Source organism: Pecten maximus, chromosome 13 (assembly GCF_902652985.1).
Source record: "Pecten maximus chromosome 13, xPecMax1.1, whole genome shotgun sequence".
NCBI classification, from domain to species: domain Eukaryota; kingdom Metazoa; phylum Mollusca; class Bivalvia; order Pectinida; family Pectinidae; genus Pecten; species Pecten maximus.
In genome coordinates this window covers 34795739-34819443 of record NC_047027.1, presented here as the reverse complement: position 1 = coordinate 34819443, position 23705 = coordinate 34795739, and the positions used below count along the sequence as shown (strand labels likewise).

The 23705-nt window shown below is 36.2% G+C and overlaps 1 protein-coding gene across 6 annotated transcripts in view; it reads left to right on the top strand.

Moving 5' to 3' along the window:
* Window positions 1–23705, top strand: part of LOC117341014 (neural cell adhesion molecule 2-like) — a 104900-nt gene that overhangs the window by 26262 nt on the left and 54933 nt on the right. The gene's annotated exons all lie outside the window — the stretch shown is intronic.

Sequence of the window (23705 nt, the reverse complement as noted above, 5' to 3'; positions counted from 1 at the left end):
CCTACCTCAATTTACTGGACCTAAGATATCATCTGCTATATATCACAGACTGAAAATAGGTTTAAACCGTAAGAAAGCTAGGAATAGAAAGTAATTTAGATGTTTTACGGATGTATTAGGTCTGACGGTGATCATGCAATCTACAATTTATTTTCATGAGTCCTTTTTAACTGTATTTCTAAATACAATGATATATCTATTTTCTAGAAATTTCTCTGAGTCCCGTCCATCAATACATATGGATTTATATATATCACCAATGTGATATTGCAAAGCACACATCACTTAGCTGTTATATTATATATGACTGTACATGTCAGAAGTATTCATATGATTGTAAAAACGGGGTTGTTTGGCTTACATATGTATGTCTATAACCACTTAATTAACAGCTTGATCAGTAAAAATAATACTATTGTTAGAATATATGAGGTTTTTTATTACTAGGACTTCTGTAAAAACAGTAACATTTGAACACAGATTGGGTCTGGTCAATTCATCCCAAAGCTGGTTGTAGCCGCACCCACTGTAGCTTTCAAAGTTAAGAACTGTGACAATCACAAATTGGAAATCTGCTGTTTGTGTTGTGTTAAGTTTACTGCTGCTTGAAACACTTATTGATTTCACTGTGTAATACTGTAAGCCCCATCTGTGAGTCAACTTCCAGTCAGAGATACAATCGTTTTTCTGAAATGAGCCTACGATGATCAGTTTACACTAATTTTGCCTCATTAAGGATTATTGGTGAGGTTTCGTGATATTAATTATCGTTGCATGTTAAAAACAAATCTAATTTAGAAAAATGGCATTTTTGAAATTTGTGCTCATGTATTGTTTAGACAAGGTTAAAGTTTGATCATTAATGTGACGCTCAACTCATGTTAGTTTTAAATGCTACTTCAATGCCACGCCTTCTTCATGTATCAACTTATTAAGTGCTCTTGAAATAGTCTTCATGCTTTTGATCAAAAAGTTATTAAAATACAGAAAAAAGGGGGATAATGTTCTTTTGAAAAATCTTGTCTTTTTAATTTTTTTTTACAAACCCTGATCTCACATTATACCTGTATCCTTTGTAATGGTTTATACATATCACATCCGACTTGTATTACATATATATGAGTTCATGATGCAGTGCAGTTAAACGAAAATAGCTTGGGGATGCCAAAGATTATACATTAAGTGAATTCTGTCCATCCAACCTTATCAGACTACAGGATATCTGCAGATGTGAAGGTGAAAGGCCAAGGATGATTGATATAATATCAGCGTGTCAGTGGATTCTGGGTTTCCCCTGCATTCCAGAATTGCTCATGTACGAACATGAGGGTTTTTTTTTGCCAGAAGTTGTAATGCTGGTTGAGGGATCGTTTTCGGAGAAGAAAACACTCAGAAATGATGTAACATTATACGACCCCACCCTGTCTTATTGAAAGCTAGAATTATCGGAGAGAATTGGGCCCCCGCAGAGTATCAGTTGGTGGTCCAAGTACATTGTTTTACGATGTCTTACGATGTTTTACCTTTGTAACTGTTATGTCATTGATGTTCCATACTGTATATACAATTTAGTGTGTGTGCACATTTCGGAAGCAAAGTAGTAAATATGTTGCCATCGGTGTATATCAATTAACTGAAGTAAGCCAGCAGATAGCCGCATATTTACTACTTTACCATGGCCAGCCAGCGGATAGCAGCATTGTTACTATTTTGCCAGCCAGCTGATTACAGTATATTTACTTCTTTGCTAGCCAGAAGATGACAACATATTACTTTTAAAGCCGGAAGATGACAACATATTACTTTTAAAGCCAGAAGATGACAACATATTACTTTTAAAGCCAGAAGATGACAACATATTACTTTTAAAGCCAGAAGATGACAACATATTACTTTTAAAGCCAGAAGATGACAACATATTACTTTTAAAGCCAAGAAGTTCCAACATATTACTTTTAAAGCCAGAAGATGACAACATATTACTTTTAAAGCCAGAAGATGACAACATATTACTTTTAAAGCCAAGAAGATGCCAACATATTACTTTTAAAGCCAGCAGCAGCAGATGACAGCATATTTACTGTTTGTTTTATGCAGGTACCATCTTCATTGATGTTCCATACTGTATATACAATTTAGTGTGTGTGCACATTTCGGAAGCAAAGTAGTAAATATGTTGCCATCGGTGTATATCAATTAACTGAAGATGACAACATATTACTTTTAAAGCCAAGAAGATGACAACATATTACTTTTAAAGACAGAAAGATGACAACATATTACTTTTAAAGCCAGAAGATGACAACATATTACTTTTAAAGCCAGAAGATGACAACATATTACTTTTAAAGCCAGCAGCAACAGCAGATGACAACATATTTACTGTTTGTTTTATGCAGGTACCAGTAGGTTCTAATCTTGACTTTTTGAGAGGTCAAGGTTGTTCTGGAGTTTTTGTCAAGTACAACATTGACTTCCCTTTGAATAAGATAATTAGATAATAAATAAGACTGATGTGATATTTACTTTTTACTCAATTAAGGCGTAAAATCTTGAGAGGTATTTGTCCTGTCAACTCCTGATCCACGATATCACATTCGTAAGGCGTAAAATCTTGAGAGTTATATGAATTGTCCTGTCAACGCCGGATCCACAATATCATATTGGTAAGGCGTAAAATCTTGAGGGAAGTTTTCTAAAACACTGACAGATTAGAGTTGTACATATAACCCTCAACGATACATACCAGGACATCAAAGGGAATACTAATGAGGATACCAACACGGATACCCGCATACTAACATTGATACCAACACGGATACCCGCATACTAACATTGATACCAACACGGATACCCGCATACTAACATTGATACCAACACGGATACTTCAACAATACTATGGGGATATTACCTACGCGGATACCGATGAGGATACAAACGAAGATACCGACATACTAACATTGATACCAAAACGGATACTTCAACAATACTATGGGGATATTACCTACGCGGGTACCGATGAGGATACAAACGAAGATACCGACATACTAAAAGATACACACATACCTAATGTTATACCTACGAAGATACCCCCATACCTAATGTTATACCTACGAAAATACCCGCATACCTAAATGTCTCCCTATGAAGATACAATGTACCTAATCGGCTACCTACGAATAACCCATATACCTAATCGGCTACCTACGAATAACCCATATACCTAATCGGCTACCTACGAATAACCCATATACCTAATCGACTACCTACGAATAACCCATATACCTAATCGACTACCTACGAATAACCCATATACCTAATCGGCTACCTACGAATAACCCATATACCTAATCGGCTACCTACGAATAACCCATATACCTAATCGGCTACCTACGAATAACCCATATACCTACTTATGAGGATACTTACTCTACCCTCATGAACAACTTTGGTTATGTTATCAGCAATGGATACTCTGGTTTAGACTGGCTCCCTGTATCTAGAATATTAAAATTATAAATAAAATTGACCTTTATGATTTTGGTCCCTAGGATATGTCTGATTCTAGACTTGCCTAAGTTTCAAACTAGGGGGAGATAATCTAGTATTAGAATTTAGTGGAGCAGTTCTAACAAAAAACTTAGGGGCTGGTGGCCAGTCTTAATAGGGATATCCCAACAGAAGGTCCGTTTATCTTGCAGACTTACAGAGTAAACTAGTTTTTGTGTGGATGGACCGGCAGCTGGCAGGCACTGAACCAGCTGAATGGGAGGTTAATAGGGGTCAATGGCACCTTCTAAGTGGCAGTGTGGCCTGTAATGAATTCTAGTGTTGACAATAAGGGATGGGAGGATGCCCTTATCAGCCAGTGGATCTGCCAACACTGAGGCAACATCTGGCCAGTTACTATTGGAGGTGTAGGAGGAGGTGACATTCATAGTGGTTATAACACACAGAATAACATTCTTACCACACACACACACAATTATAGGTAGCTTTAAACCATTCATATACTCCAGTACTCTGTGCCATTATGATATAGTTTCATAATTTGTAGGAATTCATGATCAACTTGTTCATGGATTCATTTTAATGAATATTTATGGTATAACTTCATATATATGGTTGATCAGATAAACAAATGATACAATTTCAGTAATTGAAATTCAGATCAACTTGTTAAATAATGCATTTTAATTAATATTCATGATATAATTTCATATGGTTGTGATATTAATCATACAATCATGATCAACTTGTTCAAGACCAACTGCTGGATTATGGACACTATATATGTATAGGATTATTATCTATTCCCATTTAAACTGTGTATACAATGCATTAGTTTGTCTTAATGCAACACATTCCTTTTTCTTCTCATACCTGTACACCAGATACATAGGTCATTGACATCGGTAACATATGCCAAACCCTCCTTGTATGTAGGAGGGAGATTTTCGACCATATTAATCAAGAATTATAGATAAAAATTCTTTGTCATTTTTATAATTTGAAAAATCTATTTAGTCAGGAAGAGAATTTTTTTTTTAGTTCGATAGGTTTAATGTCTATTTGTCAAAATGAGGTCTATAAATAATGTTCCCTTTGTCGGCTTGAAGATTTAAATAACGCGCCAAACTCCTTATATGTATACAGACTGATATGGCCGACATATTGCTGTGTGCTGATCTTGAATAATTTAGAATGATTGCCATTCATTCCCTGATAATTGTCTATATTGTAAATGATGCAGTTTGTCATATTCCGTCTTCAGGAGGACTGTTACCTCATAACAATAGCTCTGCTTGTTACATGTGACGGAGATAAAACTATAGAAATCCATGAATGTTCGTCAGTTTGAGCCTGCCATAACTAGCATTATTGATTGCCAGCATACTGTACCATTGATTGGGGAGGTTTGCCATGATGTATTCTTATCTAGAGGCCCATCCATGCATGCTATACAGGACTTCAGCTGATGCTGTTCCTGGGCTATTAAAGATCAGCCAATATGGTGAATCCTTACCAAAGGTCTCCAATAAAGTCTAATCGGCTTGTTAGGACAGAAGTTTAAGGTTGATAAGACAAGTGACATTTCTTCTGATTATTGATGATGTAATATATCAACCCTGTATACAACAACAAGGGCACACTTTATTGCCGATGGCAGTTGGATATCTGAAGTATGGAAATGTCTGCGTTTTATAGCTGATTGATATGGTAATGTGATATAATCATCGTTAGTATAGTAATATCACTAATTAGTACGGTAATATGATGTAATCTAATTAGTATGGTAATGTGATGTAATCGCTATTATCACTAATTAGTACGGTAATGTGATGTAATCTAATTAGTACGGTAATGTGATGTAATCGCAATTATCACTAATTAGTATGGTAATGTGATGTAATCGCTATTATAACTAATTAGTATGGTAATGTAATGTAATCAGTATTATCACTAATTAGTACGGTAATCTGATGTAATCGCTTTTATCACTAATTAGTATGGTAATGTGATGTAATCACTATTATCCCTAATTAGTATGGTAATCTGATGTAATCGCTGTTTGTGTTGTAATCACTGTTATAACATAGGAATGTATACTGCAATAACGCCTCGTTAAAGGTCCGGTTTATACAGTCGTCCAGACTACACAGGTTCAGTTTACATAGAAATGTATACAGCAACACCTAATTAAAGGTCCGGTTTATACAGGTGTCCAGACTACACAGGTTCAGTTTACATAGATATGTATACAGCAACACCTAATTAAAGGTCTGGTTTATACAGGTGTCCAGACTACACAGGTTCAGTTTACATAGATATGTATACAGCAACACCTAATTAAAGGTCTGGTTTATACAGGTGTCCAGACTACACAGGTTCAGTTTACATAGATATGTATACAGTAACACCTAATTAAAGGTCTGGTTTATACAGGTGTCCAGACTACACAGGTTCAGTTTACATAGAAATGTATACAGTAACACCTAATTAAAGGTCTGGTTTATACAGGTATCCAGACTATACAGGTTCAGTTTACATAGAAATGTACACATTGACACCTAATTAAGGTCCGGTTTATACAGGTGTCCAGACTACACAGGTTCAGTTTACATAGAAATGTATACAGTAACACCTACTGTTAAAAATCTCCTATCATTTTATGCAGGATCTAGATTACACAGGTTCAGTCTACGTAGAAATGTTTTATTACCGACAGGGAAACGAGAACAGGGAAATGGGAGCAGGGAAAGAAAATGTACTGGAATGAATTAAATTTGTTTCTAGTTTTGTAGGAAACTTGCCTGGTTCAAATCAATATAGGATTTGTAAGAATTCAATTGAGCCCTAATTGAGACAGAAATGAGAACATGTACTAGGATATCTGGGTAAATGCATTAGCTCACCAATGGTTTCTGTCTGTGAATTGTGAAGGACTTCATGGTTTCTGTCTGAATTGGGCGAGGACTCGGCTGTGTGCCTTTTATAGCGAGACTACTGATATAGATATGTACCAAAGATGGCGTGGAACGACGTCCTAATTGAATTGAGATGTATGGTAAAACAGCGAACCATTCTTGGCGTTATGTGAAAATCAATGATGCGTCTCCAATAGTCTATACAGGATACCAATGTATTGGCTAGTTGGTAAAACTGAAGAAGTTACGTCCCTGGAAGCATTTAGAGACTCAACAACTGTAGTCCCTTGGAGAATTAGTAGAGAAACTGCACATCTTTGGTCCCTTGGAGAATTAGTAGAGATTGCACAACTGTGGTCTCTTTGGGAATTAGTAGAAACTGCACAACTGTTGTCCCTTGGAGAATTAGTATAGAGACTTCACGACTGTAGTCCCTTGGAGAATTAGAGACTTCACGACTGTAGTCCCTTGGAGAATTAGAGACTTCACGACTGTAGTCCCTTGGAGAATTAGAGACTTCACGACTGTAGTCCCTTGGAGAATTAGAGACTTCACGACTGTGGCCCCTTGGAGAATTAGAGACTTCACGACTGTGGCCCCTTGGAGAATTAGAGACTTCACGACTGTGGCCCCTTGGAGAATTAGAGACTTCACGACTGTAGCCCCTTGGAGAATTAGAGACTTCACGACTGTGGCCCCTTGGAGAATTAGAGACTTCACGACTGTGGCCCCTTGGAGAATTAGAGACTTCACGACTGTAGTCCCTTGGAGAATTAGAGACTTCACGACTGTGGCCCCTTGGAGATTTAGAGACTTCACGACTGTGGTCCCTTGGAGAATTAGAGACTTCACGACTGTAGTCCCTTGGAGAATTAGAGACTTCACGACTGTAGCCCCTTGGAGAATTAGTAGAGAATACACAACTTTGGTCCCTAGGAGCATTAAAAAGAGACTGCACAACTAAGATACTGGCTTATGTTAAATAACTGCCTTCTGTCCTTGGAAGTTGTTCTAGTGTTCTGAAGTTGATGAATTCAAAACGCAGATGTCCTTGAAAGCCGTTGTACATTTAATGGATGAAGCATTTTGTTAAGATCTGATGAAGTTTTGTTGTTGTTCTGTGGGGAATTATTGTCTGGAAATCAATTTAGATTTAGATAATGTTTTAGATATTTTCTCCTAATTTAACATACATATCGTTTGAAATCATAAAAGAATTGAAATAATTTCTAATAGTGATATGCTTCCTGTCGCAAAATGTTCCAAAAATAAAATTGGAATTGACGAGTTACAACGAAGGATTCACTTGAGACTGTAAAGACGACTGCAAAGTTCAAATAAATGCTGAGTTTTGAAACACACACTTACCAATCTATTTGACACTTCTTGACTTTCTTGAATTTCACAGGGATGTGTATACTGTACGGAGACTTCTGTAATCGATAAATGTCAAGGGTCAGTTTAAAGCCATGCTGGATGTGTTTTATTCTGGGAAGATTACAGAAGTGTCTTCATGCCCCCAACCAGCTGCTACATAAACAAACTCCAGTGTTTTCCTTTCTCCTGAATTTCATCATTACTGGAACTAGATAGCGTTCAGGTCGACTTCAGAATCATCGCCTATTCTATAGTGTAGCCACATTGGAGGTGTAATCTGAAAAAAACATTACATGTTTAAAAAACTGTGTTCGTATTTTGTTTGCTTCATCCATTATTTAAAATGTTTTTATGAAAGTGTACATGTTAGTGGGTATAGGGATAATTGTCTCAATCTGCACTAGCAGAATTTTTTTTGTAACTTTCTCAATCTGCAGTAATGATAATTTTTTTCTGTGCCTTTCTCAATGTGCACTAATGACATATTTCTTTTGTGGCTCTCATTTAAGTCTCTGCACACGAGATTGTCTTTTTGAACATCTTGATTGTGATGGAAACCTTCGCTTCATTGCTGTATTTATCCACTAATAAGCCCCCTTCCAATTTTTGCTGAATCATCCATTTGAAATATCGGTAGTAATGGTTCATAGATAATCCCTCCCTAAACTCTGACTAAACTTAAGCTTTAAAACTATGGGGCTTATCTTAGGATAAATACTATCTATAAGATTTTAAGTTAAGAGCCTTATTTGAGGATAAATACATTACGAAAGTAAAACAAGGGTCTTATTTTAGGATAGATACGTACTGTACTTAACGTTTAAGCTATGGGGCTTATTTGAGGATAAATATGGTACGAAAGTTTAAAACAAGGGTCTTATTTGAGGATAGATACTGTACTTAACGTTTAAGCTATGGGGCTTATTTGAGGATAAATATGGTACGAAACTTTAAAACAAGGGTCTTATTTGAGGATAGATATGTACTGTACTTAACGTTTAAGCTATGGGGCTTATTTGAGGATAAATATGTTACGAAACTTTAAAACAAGGGTCTTATTTGAGGATAGATACTGTGCTTAATGTTTAAGCTTGGAGGCTTATTTGAGGATAAATACAGCACTAAACTTGTCAACAGGGGAGCTTATTTTAGGATAGATATGGTGATTTGTCTTGATGTGTTAAGGTTGGGATTGACTGTGATTGTAGCTGATTGGGTGTGCGTTGGGAAAACCGACCTAGAAATAAATTGCTGCTTCATAGTGTAAATGATCACATTAATCTTCCATTGTCTAAATGATCTTTTGAAACTCAATTAACATACTGCCATCTTCTTGAAATTTCCATCCGGAGCATGTGGTTGTTCAAATTTCAAGCCTTCGAAAAGAAAATTTATAGGCCTGTTTTACAAAATAATAATTCAAAACATATTTTCAGCTTCTCTATTAAAATTACAAACAACCAAAGCATTATTAATAATTCATGTTTAGATTAAGGGTCCAAAATTGGGGTCCTTTACTGATAGGGCATGTTCATGGTATAGTATTAGGTATGTATATATATGTAAACTTGGATGTGGTGCAGTGGTGTAAGCTGCAGGTATTTCTGGCCATTAGGTGCCATACGTGGTGAGTTTGAGGATCAGTCAGGGTGTGGATTTGGCAAAGTGGGTATATATATGCTGTGGGTATTTTTGACTTCGATAAATAAATAAATATAATCCAACCACTTTACCGCTAACTTCAACACTCATTGACAGTTTTAGGGCTTCTTCATGCAAAAATATTTTGTACATATTGCATAGTTGATAATTTATATAATGATAATAATAAAATAATAATCGTAAATTATAGCATCATGCTTGGACCTTTTGGCTTCTGGCATTCTGCCTACTTAATGCAATATATGCTTTAAATGACCTTTGATAACACTATTTGACCTTTAACAGCACTGGAGTATCAACACTTCATAGTAACCTTGAGGTTTTCACCCTTGTATTGGTGAATGTCAGAGGTATTATTATTTAAACCCAGGCTATGGCTGTTGTCGGAATAATATTGCGTAAAAGTCATCGATAAATGGTTGCATTTGTAGAAAGATTGTTGATAAATTGTTCTTAATTTCCGGAACAGAAACCAAGTACATTATAGAACATTTTAGATTGAAAAGGACAGAACTATTATTTATACACATAGGCTGTATATATTTACGGAACAGTATATGGTGAATTATACCATTTGTAAAAGTTAACCTGATATATAAAGTAAAACTGTTGATGTGATCTAGACCGTTACATTCAATGATGCCAAAATTTCTTTTGAATATTATGTATAGGAAGTCGGGAAAGATATTTTGGTGTTAATCTATTCCCAGCTGCGAAGGTATGATAATTTAGACATGTAAGTTAATAAGATATGTTAATGAACCACAAGGGAATTCATACCAAAAAAAAAAAAAAAAAAAAGAAGATTTATTTGAAATGATTGAGGTATGATATTGATCAAGCTGAAGCCTGAAATTTTTGTCTCTTGGTTCTTATTAAGAATGGCTATTATAATGGTCATGATGTAATTCTGATGTGCTCAAGTCGCTGATAAGGCTTTATACATTTCTATTGAATTCCTTATCAGTTTCCCCTTGGTATCTAATGCTTGTGCCTCACAAAATTGACAATAACTAGATTTTTGCAGGCCAAAGCAGTTCTTATTTTTGACAAGCTGTCTGAATCGATCACTCGGGATGCAGAGTGGAAAAGTGAGAGAATTGTGTGTAAAATCTGATGATATTGGGAACATCTCTTTATGACCTTAAAAATCTGAATTTGGGAAGTGCTTTTCTAAACCATATAGAACTCAGAAAAAATTGTTTTTCATTTCCAGTGTGAGTGCCAGGATACAATTCAAGAATACGGGAACAAGTGTACATGTCCTCCCATAATTATCAAGCACTTGCTGATCAATTTAAGAAGTTTCTAATGAATGTTTGATATCCTGAAAAGAAGCATTCATTTCGAAATTGAAGTCTTGGTGATTTTCGCAGGCAATGACTTAGTTCTGTAGATATTCTTTGACACATCACAAATCTGACAGATCTTAGAGAAGAAATGATTTTATCAATTTTATGGCAGATGAAGAATACATTGTATTGTAGGTGAAGTTACAACTTGTAAGGATTTGTGGATTATCTCAACAGTAGGAGCATTCAATGATAATCTCGGATGAAAATCGAATTAAGTTATGTCATGTGATCTTGAGCATTTGTTTCTGGGAAGCTGAGGGATGGTCCATAGCTAGAGCATTCAATGATAATCTCTGGTGAAAATCAAATTAAGTTATGTGATCTCGAGCATTTGTTTCTCGGAAGCTGAGGGATGGTCCATAGCTAGAGCATTCAATGATATAAAACCTCGGATGAAAATCGAATTAAGTTATGTGATCTCAAGCATTTGTTTCTGGGAAGCTGAGGGATGGTCCATACCTAGAGCATTCAATGCTATATAGTCTCGGGTGAAAATCTTGAGTTATGTGATGTTGAGAATTTGTTTCTGATGGAAGCCCAGATCATATGGACAGTCCGGGTCCTGTCCTATCATATTAATTGTGTGTCCGTTGGCAAGATACTTTACCCAAATTACTATGCACAAGCAATTGTATGGGCCTATCATTTGGTGTTCAGTCATGATCAGCTACTACAACTAGACTCCAGGCCAGCATGATGTCCAAGTGACCCCGGGTGTTCATAGGTTGATAACTTCCATGTGACTGGGTGTTCATAGGGTGATAACTTCCATGCGACCCTGGGTGTTCATAGGGTGATAACTTCCATGCGACCCTGGGTGTTCATAGGGTGATAACTTCCATGTGACTGGGTGTTCATAGGGTGATAACTTCCTTGTGACCCTGGGTGTTCATAGGGTGATAACTTCCATGCGACCCTGGGTGTTCATAGGGTGATAACTTCCACGTGACCCTGGTGTTCATAGGGTGATAACTTCCATGTGACCCTGGATGTTCATAGGGTGATAACTTACATGTGACCCTGGTGTTCATAGGGTGATAACTTCCATGTGACCCTGGATGTTCATAGGGTGATAACTTCCATGTGACTCTGGGTGTTCATAGGGTGGTAAATGCAGCATAGCAGTGATGGAACTGACAAAGCAAGAAAGCAATTTTGAGCTTTACTCTGACCATAATGATAAACCTCAAAATACAAATAAGTTTGGTAATTCAGGATTGAATTGTATAGTAGGACAGTATGTTGAGAAGTGGACCAGCAGACAATGCTACATGGCCGTGGCAATTACGCTGGTTGGTTCGACAATTCCTGCCCTGTCAGCTCTATCACGATCCGCCATCGATCAGTCACCTTCATTAAATCAATACTGCTGGCTGCTTCTGGAAGCAATCATGTGAAGGAGGCTTGGTGAAAATTGTAGGAGGATGGCTTTGTGGTGTACCATCAAAAAACATTTATTTGGTGACACAGATCTTGTAATTTCCAAACCAGTCGTTCAATTGTCATTGCTGTTGGCTGAACCGACATCGGTCTCACTGTGCAGCTCATATGTAGAAAAGTCCAGATTCTTGCAATAATGTTATAAAATATTCATTATTCTTTCTCGTGCAATGTCTGGTTCATCTGTGAATGCGTGACAGCCTGTCTCTTACATCGCAGAAGCTCAAACATTATATGTACCTGTTAAAAGTACAAGCTAAAAAAAAAATCCATATGCTAGTGTACAGGTGTTGGGTCTGTCTGCTTTCACAGTCGCCAGTAAATTAAGTTATAGAAATATTTTCCTTAGATTTCCTTCCCTGTTAAGAAGATATTGGTTTTACTGCACCTCTGAGAAAAATCTGGATAACAAAGTTTGCTAACTATAGATTGGTGAGAATTCTGGGTTTTAAGATCTGTTGAGATAGGTCACATAGGGCAAGTTGACTACAAGTATATATATATGTGCTATGAAATATAAAGGCATTGAAACTGTTGAATGTATCAAATGTAAATTCACTTTTATTTTTGAACTAATAAAATTTCCATTTTTAGTTTCCCGGTCTTTGAAATTCTCTTATTGTTTGGTGATGAAAAATATTTCAGATCAATAATTATAACAGCCTGCTGCAGGTCCTTATGAGAGGAAGAAGGAGTGACCTTGTATGTGTTTATCAACCAGCTAGCTTTTAGACGTTAGACTCTATATATAGTGCTGGGCTCAATTCTCCTTACATAAAGCACCATGTACAACATTCATTGTACACAATTTAAAAATACATGGCTGTATAATACATTTCTATAGATCCAAAATCGCATGCAATTGGATGTAAATTATTACACTGGAGGTATTTCAATTTCAGTGTATTGAGGAAAATTGTGGTTACGAAATATTGATTTTGATTTTCTCTTGTATTTGAAAGTAGATTGTCCTATAATGTAGTGTCTATAAACAATGGTAGATTTGATGACATAGGACACAATCGATAGAAACTTAATTGAGGCTGTTTTTGTAACACTACAGACGGAAGTTGTCTGTCAATTTCCAAGGTGATGTAATTCTGAAATGTGAAAAAGAGGCTGTGATAGCTACATTGTTTTGAGTGATGTAAAAAAAAAAAAGCAGACTACTTTGTGTAATGAACTATAATGTTAATATGTGTTGTGCATGCATTCATTTTGTCTGTCCTGTTAGAATGGAATGGAATGCACTTTTTGGTCCAGACCTACCATGGCCCACATGCAATTTAATTTGTTTTGGCTAAAATGTGCTGAAGCAAATTAACACAACATTTATGGTTTCTATGATCTTTCATTAATGGCTGAATAACACTCTTAATTGGTGGAAGGTCTTACCATCATCATGAAACCTAGATGTTCCATTTCCCCCAGAGCGGGGATATTTCTATTTGTTTTTCCCCCTGGGGTGGGGATTTAATGTACTATAGTTCATGCTCTTGCCACTGTTTTTGCATTGCCAACATTTTTTTTTCATAGATTATTGGCATGTGGGCATGTTTGATGGATCTGGACAATGCTTCTCTACACAATATATAGCTTCAGAGAATTCAGTGTCTGGCTGGTATATATATATATATATATGTTCTGTGTGTCTGCTGGTACGGAGGCTGAGCAATGTTACGGAGGCTGAGTTCTCTCTAACACAGATCATCCTATACAAAGATAGTTTGTTCTCTTGCCAAGTCATTGATAACCATTGAGCTTAATACACACTTATACTGCTATTAAGTAGTGAAATTCTACGGTATAGTGAAGTAATGAAGGAAGACTTTAAAGAATTGATAACCATTGAGCTTCATACACACTTATAATGCTATTAAGTAGTGAAACTCTACAGTAAAGTGAAGTAACGATGTTTAAGGCAGACTTTAAAGACTGACACACTTTATAAATCCAAGCCTGTCGATCCTTCTCACCCTGTCCCGCCCGACAGTACACAACTTGTTTCCTTTGGCATGGTATAAAAGCACCAGGAATGAAGATACAATGGAGAATTGGATACAGATCTGAAAAATTGACGTAATAAGAAACTGGATATAGATAAAAAAAAAAAAAAACTAAAAAAGGGTATCAGGAGACACTGTGACAGAAAACGTGTTCTTTTTCCCCGATTTTGCTCCGGGGCATTACGTATTATCACAGGTTGGTTGACTAGCACCACCGACTCTGTCCCTGAAACTCTATTTCTCTCAGAGTTACATAAATAAAATACTGCGCCTTTGTGCATTAACAGAAGCAAACATCACTGGAAGATTTATTTTGTACTGTTAATTAATATAACTTGTTCTTTCATGTCTTTGTGGTGGAGACTGTTGTACTTCCTCTCACACACTTTAGTTCTAAGTGTCCAAAAGAAGCTTGATCACTTTTTCACCTTCTATTTGTCTAGGTTTGAAAAAATCTTATCATTATTTCACCTCACTATAGTGTTATTCTGGGTTTCAAAGAAGCTTTAACCCAATTTCACCTAACATTAATTCCTGGTCTGTAAGAAGCTTGATGCCGTAAGTCACGTTTCAGCAGAAGCTTTTATCCTCTAATCTCAACCTAACACGGGACCGATACCTTTGAATGACGTCCCACGTCCCAATGACTATCAATTTTAACCTCTACACAGTGTGTAGTTTCAGAGTTTTAATATCAGTAGAAAATTACAGTTGATGTGTTTTGACAAAATCATTGCTATAAAGTTGAAATGTGTTTGTTTAAGCATCCTCATTTTGTTTTGCTGTGACGAAGGAACGGATGCAAGAATGACGTGTTGTTTTTCTGTTGGCACCTCTATTCTCTGTGTCAGAGTAAATCTATTGATATCTTTCCACATGAAGAAGTTTATTTAGATCAGATATCTCCGAAAGTATTCCATAAACATTGAAATTAGGTGTGTAGATTGGATAATAATGAAAATTTGATGTATGTATGTACATAGTGTGATAATAAAGTGGGTGTGGTGACATTCAAGTTATATATAATTACCACATTTGATGATCTACAGAAAACAAATTTTTTTTGCTTGTACTAGCTGGCACTCAGTATTTTTTTTACGCTTGGGTTACCTAGCAGTGTGTCAGTATGATTGCAAAATTATACAATACTTTCATACATCCACCATTTTGAAGACTTAATGTTAGTTGTTAATAGGTACATACAGTGGTGATTCTTCTACAGTATGCCTGGTTGCTAAGAGATAATACTCTCAGTGGCTATAGTCTACTCAGGAGTACTGTATACCTGGTTGCTAAGAGAGTGGCTACTGTACTAAGTATGCCTGGTTGCTGAGAGATAATACTCTCAGTTGCGTAGCTACTCTACTGTATACCAGCTGGTTGCTGAGAGATAATACTCTCAGTTGCGTAGCTACTCTACTGTATACCTGGTTGCTCAAAGAGATAATTCTCTCAGTGGCTAAGCTACTGTACAGTATACCTGGTTGCTAAGAGATAATTCTCTCAAGTGGCTAATATAAGCTACTCTACTGTATAGCTATATAAATACTCTCAGTGACTATAATATACGGTATGCCTGGTTGCTAAGAGATGATACTCTCAGTGACTAAACTGCTCTATTATAGTATATGCCTGGTTACTAAGAGATAATACGTTCAGTGGCCATGCTACTCTACTGTATACCTGATTGCTTATAATTAGCTATATAAATACTCTCAGTGACTATAATATACATTATGCTTGGTTGCTAAGAGGTATATATACTCTCAGGATTATTAGAAAAACTACTTTGGTTACCAATAATCCACCAGGAAAGACTGGTTGCTGGATGGTAACAGTATTGTTGTTTTAGTTTTGGTTGGTGTATTGATTTGTGCCGTGGTTGTAATGATTCATGTTCATTTGCTCTAAGATCTTGAATAGGTAACCAACGTATATATGTACCATGGGAGCTTTATACCCACGAAGCCTGATATCTATCGCGATTATGACTGAATATCTTATGTGTATGGTCGGTTGGCTCAGTGAAATGAGATTGTGTAACTGCGTTGTGTGGTATAATGACTTTGTGGTGGTTATAATGAAACAGTGTTGAGATTGTGTCATTCATAGCCTGGTATCTGCGAGACTTGGCCCCTCTTCAGCGCAGACACCCGAGTGGGCTGCATGTCATTGGCGTAGTCAGTACTTCTGCCGATCCTCCATGAGGGTCTGGTTGATCATGGGCACCACCAGGGGAGGAGGCTGTTGGCATCGGGTACAAGTAAACTAATACACTAATGCAGATCTATAGCAGGTCAGACTAAAACAATAGTATGTTATTTACACAAGGTGTAGATGGGACAAAAAATCATTTATATTTGGCTGTGACAAAAAATCTTGGCAGAGTGCATGAAGGAATTGTTTTTGTAATTTGATAATTGTTTTTCGGTCATTAACGAACACAGCTACTCAACAATGCTAGAGTGCATGTCAGCCGGTTCAGGTGTGTGTATAATCACAAACTTCTACAGAGAGAGAAATCGCTCATTCTTACTTCTTATATAAAACACTTATATATTCGGATAAGCAAAATCGTGCATTGAATCAGCCCAAAATTTTAACTTGTGTCTACATTTTAGGTTAATAAAAATACCGTTACATTTTCAAAGTCGTAAGATCTACGATATAATTCACATGAAAATTATATATCCAATTTTCAAGGTGATGATCAATTAAAAAGATCAAAAATACCTTACATTGTTTTGTTTTCACCTTCATAATGGTAATTATAAGGAGATATTGTCAATTTGTACTGGTAAATTAATAGTTAACTACCAATGTTCAACATACATACAAAAATTGCAATTCTCGTGTAAAATTTCTTACGTTTTACCATTACACATTTTCTGGTTATATAGCAATTTAAACAAACATTGCTTTTGTGGGCAGATATTGTCGACACTATAAAGACAAGATGTGGTTTTAGATGTACAATAATTTGTGCACTAAACCAACCCTGACCTTTGACCTTTTAATGTCACCGGTTACATCAAGAGATGAAGTTTTATCTTCTGCCAGCATCTGAAGCTCTGGAGAGAATTGATATGATATACATGTATATAAAAATGTTGATGATGTATTAAATTTGATATGATACATGTATATAAAACTGTTGATGATGTATAAAATATATTTGATATCAAATGTTGAAGAATAAAAATGTATCTCCGTACAAAAAGCTTGAAATGTAAATTAGATTGATATCAATGCCTGATGATTTAGTGCAGAACGGCAGCGCGGCACATGTTTAACACCAGAAGGCGAGGGTAGAGTTATGTCAGGCAGTAGGAATCATTGTAGATTATGCCAGGGTATCACTGCTGTAGATAGACGGCATGCTTCCTTGTTTCTTGTATTGATGTCAAGAGCTGTGTGGCATTAGACAATGAACTGTTCTCATGGTTTCTCAAGTGTTTGGGGGAAACAAGCGGTCCAGGTCTTTCTCATTCAAGGTTCTCTCTGTAAATAAACACTGCTGCAGTATTGAGATTCCTTTGACTTCTGTGTAACACTGTGGGCCATATATCATATTTTCAGCTTGTTTCTCTGACAAGAAAAGATTGTGGCATGTGGCCATGGTTCACTGATACCAAGAAACAGGACCCAAAGTGTTCACACCAAACTTACATGATCCAGATAAAATAAACGATTTATCGCATTATTAATTTTTTTTTAGTAGATTGGGCTATCTTCTTCGATATTTTAATCCAAGATTGCTGCCAAATTTTCCTCCCTCTTGCATAGGGTCTTTATCGGGGAGGTTGGATGACATTTTCTTTCATAATTTCAAAGCCGTTACTTTCATTGTGTTACTACAAAAGTTGCTTCCCCTTTTCAATCTTAGGAGACAGAATAATTTATTTTTTCTTTAAAAAAAAAATCTTTGACCGTATAAACAGAGATATTTTCGTTGTGTTACTGCAAGAGTTGTTTCCCTTTACAATCTAAACAGAGATTGGATTGTAACACGACAGGTCATGACATGGATATAGCTGTTGAGAATCAGTGAGGCTGGGATGGGGAGACAGGATTCAGTCTGACAGTGGTAGCATGTCTGACATTGTATATGGTTGATGAGATGTTGATGGTGGCCTAGACATCACAGAATTACTATGTCATGTTCCATCAACATACACACAATTCTTCTCTCCCTGATCTCCTCAGACAAAGGTCAGGTCCTCAAGGTCAGGCAGCTGGTGGGGCTATAAATAGGTCATGTATGAGTTCGGACATCTGGAAGGATAAACAGGATAAGAATTAGGAAAGACACCTACATCATGAAAATAACAAATAGAAATAATAAGGCATTTGTGTGATCTTGATTGGGTGCTGACACAGATATATGATCCTGATCTGTATTGGACTCAGAAAAGCATTTGTGTGATTCTGATGGCATGGTGACACAGATAAGAGAATACATGATCCTGATCTGTGATGCAGGTAAACATTTGTGAGATCTTGATGGCATGGTGACACAGATAAGAGTATACATGATCCTGATCTGTGACGCAGAAAAACATTTGTGTGATTCTGATGGCATGGTGACACAGATAAGAGTATACATGATCCTGATCTGTGATGCAGGTAAACATTTGTGAGATTCTGATGGCATAGTGACACAGACTGTGATGTCTCCTTGTAGTAGTTGGTGACTACTTCGCTGAATTACATGCGGGAGGCCCATCATATGCCATCCAGAGCAATTAGGGTAAATTGTCTTAACCAAGAACACAACATGACGGCACAGAACGATCTGTTTCTCAGCTTTCTAAGAAACACCAACCAACATGGGTAGGGTCCGTGTTGAACCAGGCACGTTGGATCTTTGCCTGCGATTTTGTGGCAGGAGTTCTAATGGACAAAACTACCAAAGCCCCTTGATAAGCCAAAAAATATATGATTCTGATCTGTGACACAAAATACAGCTGTACAGATTAGAAGATGATTTGTGACATGGTACAGACGGTATTTAGTCGCAAGTAGCCATATGCTACTTATAGGGAAGAGTTGTGTGTCCTCAGAAAACAATTCCATGTCAAGTTAATGTTCCCTGGCTGCAGTTGATGGTCTTGACATGGACTTTTACAGTCATGAAACCAAATTAGAGAGATTGAAATGAGAGATTGTTACCAATAGAACAAGAACTTAATGGTGTCTTCCTGCTCCAGTAAAAATCAATATTCCTCAATGCTTCTATTCTTTATATTTTGGCTCTATTGATGAAGATTTTTCAATCTGTTTTACAAATTTGCATACTGTTGGGAAAAAAACCCAGTCTGATTGATTGTCTTTAAGAATGGGAGCTCTAGGGAATCAGGGTACAACCGGATACAGGTCAAATTCTGTACAGGCATGGAAAAATGCACTTCAATAAATACTTTGAAAAAGTTGACACCAATTCATGATTGAAAATATATATGGTTATAATGGATTGGTATCACTTTATTCGTGTGAAAAAAACTATCATTTATGAAGAAAAAGGTGCTCATTTGCATTTTTATTATATTTAATTAGGTCGCAGTTTACCGAGATTAGATCAATTGTTGATGTTTAGAGAAATATCCCATGACCTTTGAACCTCTGTAATAGGAGGTAGCTGTATTTGCATAATCTACATGCAGATACCAGGAATGATAGATGGAAACACATTCACATACTGAAACATCGAGTGTATATTAAGTGATCTCAAATATGATGTTATGATATTATATGTTAGATATATAGCATACAGACTCCATGTGTTATGCAGCTGTGCTTCATCACCTGAAGCATGTGGTGCATTAGGATGTTGTTTATGCTAAAATAGTCAATATTTTCAGTGGCGGCAACTGGTGACTGTTATATTTATGTTTTATTAGCATCAAATTTGCATGTCTTAATTAATTTGTCAAAATTGACGAATTCGTTAAGGAAGCCTCTTGTTTTTGCATTGAGTTAACAAAGTAACTTTGACAGGAAATCTATAGAAAATGGTTATTATCTTAAAAAAAAGACTTTCGAGGAAATTTGAAATTTCGTATAATGATAATTTTTTATGTATTTGAGAACTTAAGCCCATGAAGGAAAAAATCTAGTTGTAAATTCCTGAGTGACATATTGATATTGATGAATAACGTTTTTCAACCTGATATGTAACATTGTGGCCAGCTTCCCATCATGCATCTACAGCTTACAGTGGATGACCTCATGCTGTGTGACACATACATTGATTTTTATTTTAACTGCTCATCAATGTATTGATGCTGCAGCACGGACTGTGTATGGGTATAGCTGTAGACTAAGTGTAGACAACACGCCATACACTCAGGCACGTTATGCTATTGTTTCTACCATAGCCGCCTTATTCCAATCTTTCCATAACAAGTTTTAAGAGCATTTGAAGGAAAGGCGATGGCGAGGTATCTGCTTGCGAGACGATGTGGCGGTTATGATCAATATAATCGTATCCTTACAAATGTACATCTGCTTTCTTTGGAATTACAAATTAATATAAACTGCTTCCAAATATTTTACGATAAGGTGGACATGGATATGTGTTATACTCTTATTATAAACCTGTTTAGGTTTTAAGACTGAGATATAAAAATAATGATTTAATCAGACTGTTGATTTGAAACACAGCATTATTTACTGTTGAAGTCCGCGCCATTTTAATAGTACCAGCATGGCTAGCTGTCATCTCATCCTCACTTTTACTTTATAGACTTTCATAGACATAACATCTAGTTCTACTTTCTTTTTATGAAATTGTGTTCATTGAACAATAGTAGATCAATAAACAAATGAAAACAAAATTCCAATAGTGGTTTTTGCTGAAAATAGAACGTAAAGTTGAAATCTTGATGAAAATGGTTAGACCTCATGTACATGGGCAAAGGTTTTATTTTCTTTATTTCAATTTTTTTCCCAAAGAAATTCTAAAATAAAAAAAATAAAAGATAAAAAAAGGGTTTAGTGATAAAAGAAGTAAAGTTGAAAACATGATTGTGAAAAAATTGTGACAAAAATTAAGAACAGTCTCGAATTAAAGATTCTGTACACTGTGAAAACATTGTGACAAAAATTAAGAACATTCTCAAATTAAAGATTCTGTACACTGTGAAAAAAAAGTGACAAAAATTAAGAATATGCTTTATTTAAAGATTCTGTACACTGTGAACAAATTGTGACAAAATTAGGAACATTCTCGATTTAAAGATTCTGAACACTGACAAAAATATAACAAAAATTAAGAACTTTCTCGTTTAAAGATTCTGAACACTGAAAAAATTGTGACAAAAATTAAGAACATTCTCGATTGAAAGATTCTGTACACCAGTTTGCTGATAACCAATGATTCAGTAGTACTGGCACTATATACATGTTAGCCCTGACGAACCTAATGTGAGCATCTGTAAATATAGACTGATGGTATCAATAATAACAAACAACATAAAACTAGATCACAGTGTCATATGAGTCACCTTCGATAGTATTCCAATATTCTATAACCACACTCCAGCCTCTGTATCCTGAAAAAGTACACAAAGAGATTCAGTCCATGTGGGTTTAGGTGACTGTATGTCAGTATGTAGGCAAGTCTGGGTTCATTATTCATGGCCTGATAAGGGGGATGAGCCGATGAGCCAAACGCAATTCTCTGTGGAGGAGAATTGATTAATTAACGACTGCTTTCTGAAAGTCTCCAGTCCAATGGCAAGTGTTTCATCCAAAATTCTAGGCTTTGAATTGTATTTATTATGGCCAATGATTTAGGAACTGTCAGTTAGATTTGAGACGATTCCTGATTATATCAGATACCAGAACAAAGAGCACCAACATCAAAGTAATGATTAATTATCATTTTATTATTGTATAAAATTGAGTTGAGATGAGGGTAGTTACACTGAAACTGGGTTATATTGATACACGGTAAACAGTTGTGGTACAAGAATTCATCGCAGTTACACTCACAGGGACCAGTTAACAGTTGTACAAGTATTTGACACAATAACACCCACAAAGGGACCAGTTAACAGTTGTACAAGTATTTGACACAATAACACCCACAGGGACCTGTAAACAGTTGTACAAGTATTTGACACAATAACACCCACAGGGACCTGTAAACAGTTGTACAAGTATTTGACACAATAACACCCACAGGGATCTGTAAACAGTTGTACAAGTATTTGACACAATAACACCCACAGGGACCTGTAAACAGTTGTACAAGTATTTGACACAATAACACCCACAGGGACCTGTAAACAGTTGTACAAGTATTTGACACAATAACACCCACAGGGACCTGTAAACAGTTGTACAAGTATTTGACACAATAACACCCACAGGGACCAGTAAACAGTTGTACAAGTATTTGACACAATAACACCCACAGGGACCTGTAAACAGTTGTACAAGTATTTGACACAATAACACCCACAGGGATCTGTAAACAGTTGTGGTACAAAAATTCATCGCAGTTACACTCACAGGGACCAGTAACGAATTGCTGACATTTAACATTGTAGGTCTGCGATTGGCTACTTCAGGGCCCAGGCTGTGATGATACCTATGTTATTTGTCATTGAAGTCTATAGATTTATAAGTACCAGGTGACATAAGTTAAATTTCTTTAAAACTTACCAAACAAGAGGATATAATCTGCTATATCTGAAAATTCTGTAATAAGCAAGTTTTGAGAAAGTTTCATACTTCACTAGATTTCTTCCTACCAATCCGGCTAATTCAGTACAGAAATTATCGGCATGTAAATGTGGGCTGGTCCTGGGTTCGATCCCCAGTGGAGGAATAACTAAACTCATTCACCCCTGAAGTGTCATAATGAACTATTCCAATGTTTGAATTGGAAGGGTTCAAATGTGTCTTTAGGGGTGAACGAGTTCAATCCCTATAGCAGGAATTATTGGAGGGTACTGGGCTGGATTTCTAGTGGAGGAATTGAAAATAAATGAGATCCCTTTTATAATTTCCAAGATAAAAAAATGAGTTCAATTATTTATATATACATATTGACATCAACAAATAACATCAAATTAAGATACAAATTACTAAGTTATTGTGTTTTCTGTTGTCATTGGCAAAAAAAATTGTGAACTGATGGAACAATGCTGGCAATGTTAAAATGCTAATGGATGCATTTCAGAAATAATTACTGCTCCCTGGAGTGTAAAACAGCAATAATAGCTGCTCCCTTATGTGTAGTTTATTGTGCAGCTGACATGATTTCAAAGTTTGATAAATCGAGGAGTCCTGGGCGTGACGGGGTTTGATGCACATTATATTGGGTGTCATTAGTGGCCATGCATTTCTTTAAAATTGGTTACAGCTAAACTTCTTCAAAGCTAGAATTTGTATCAGATTGATAAGGCTGGTTCACCGTTTGTTACCCA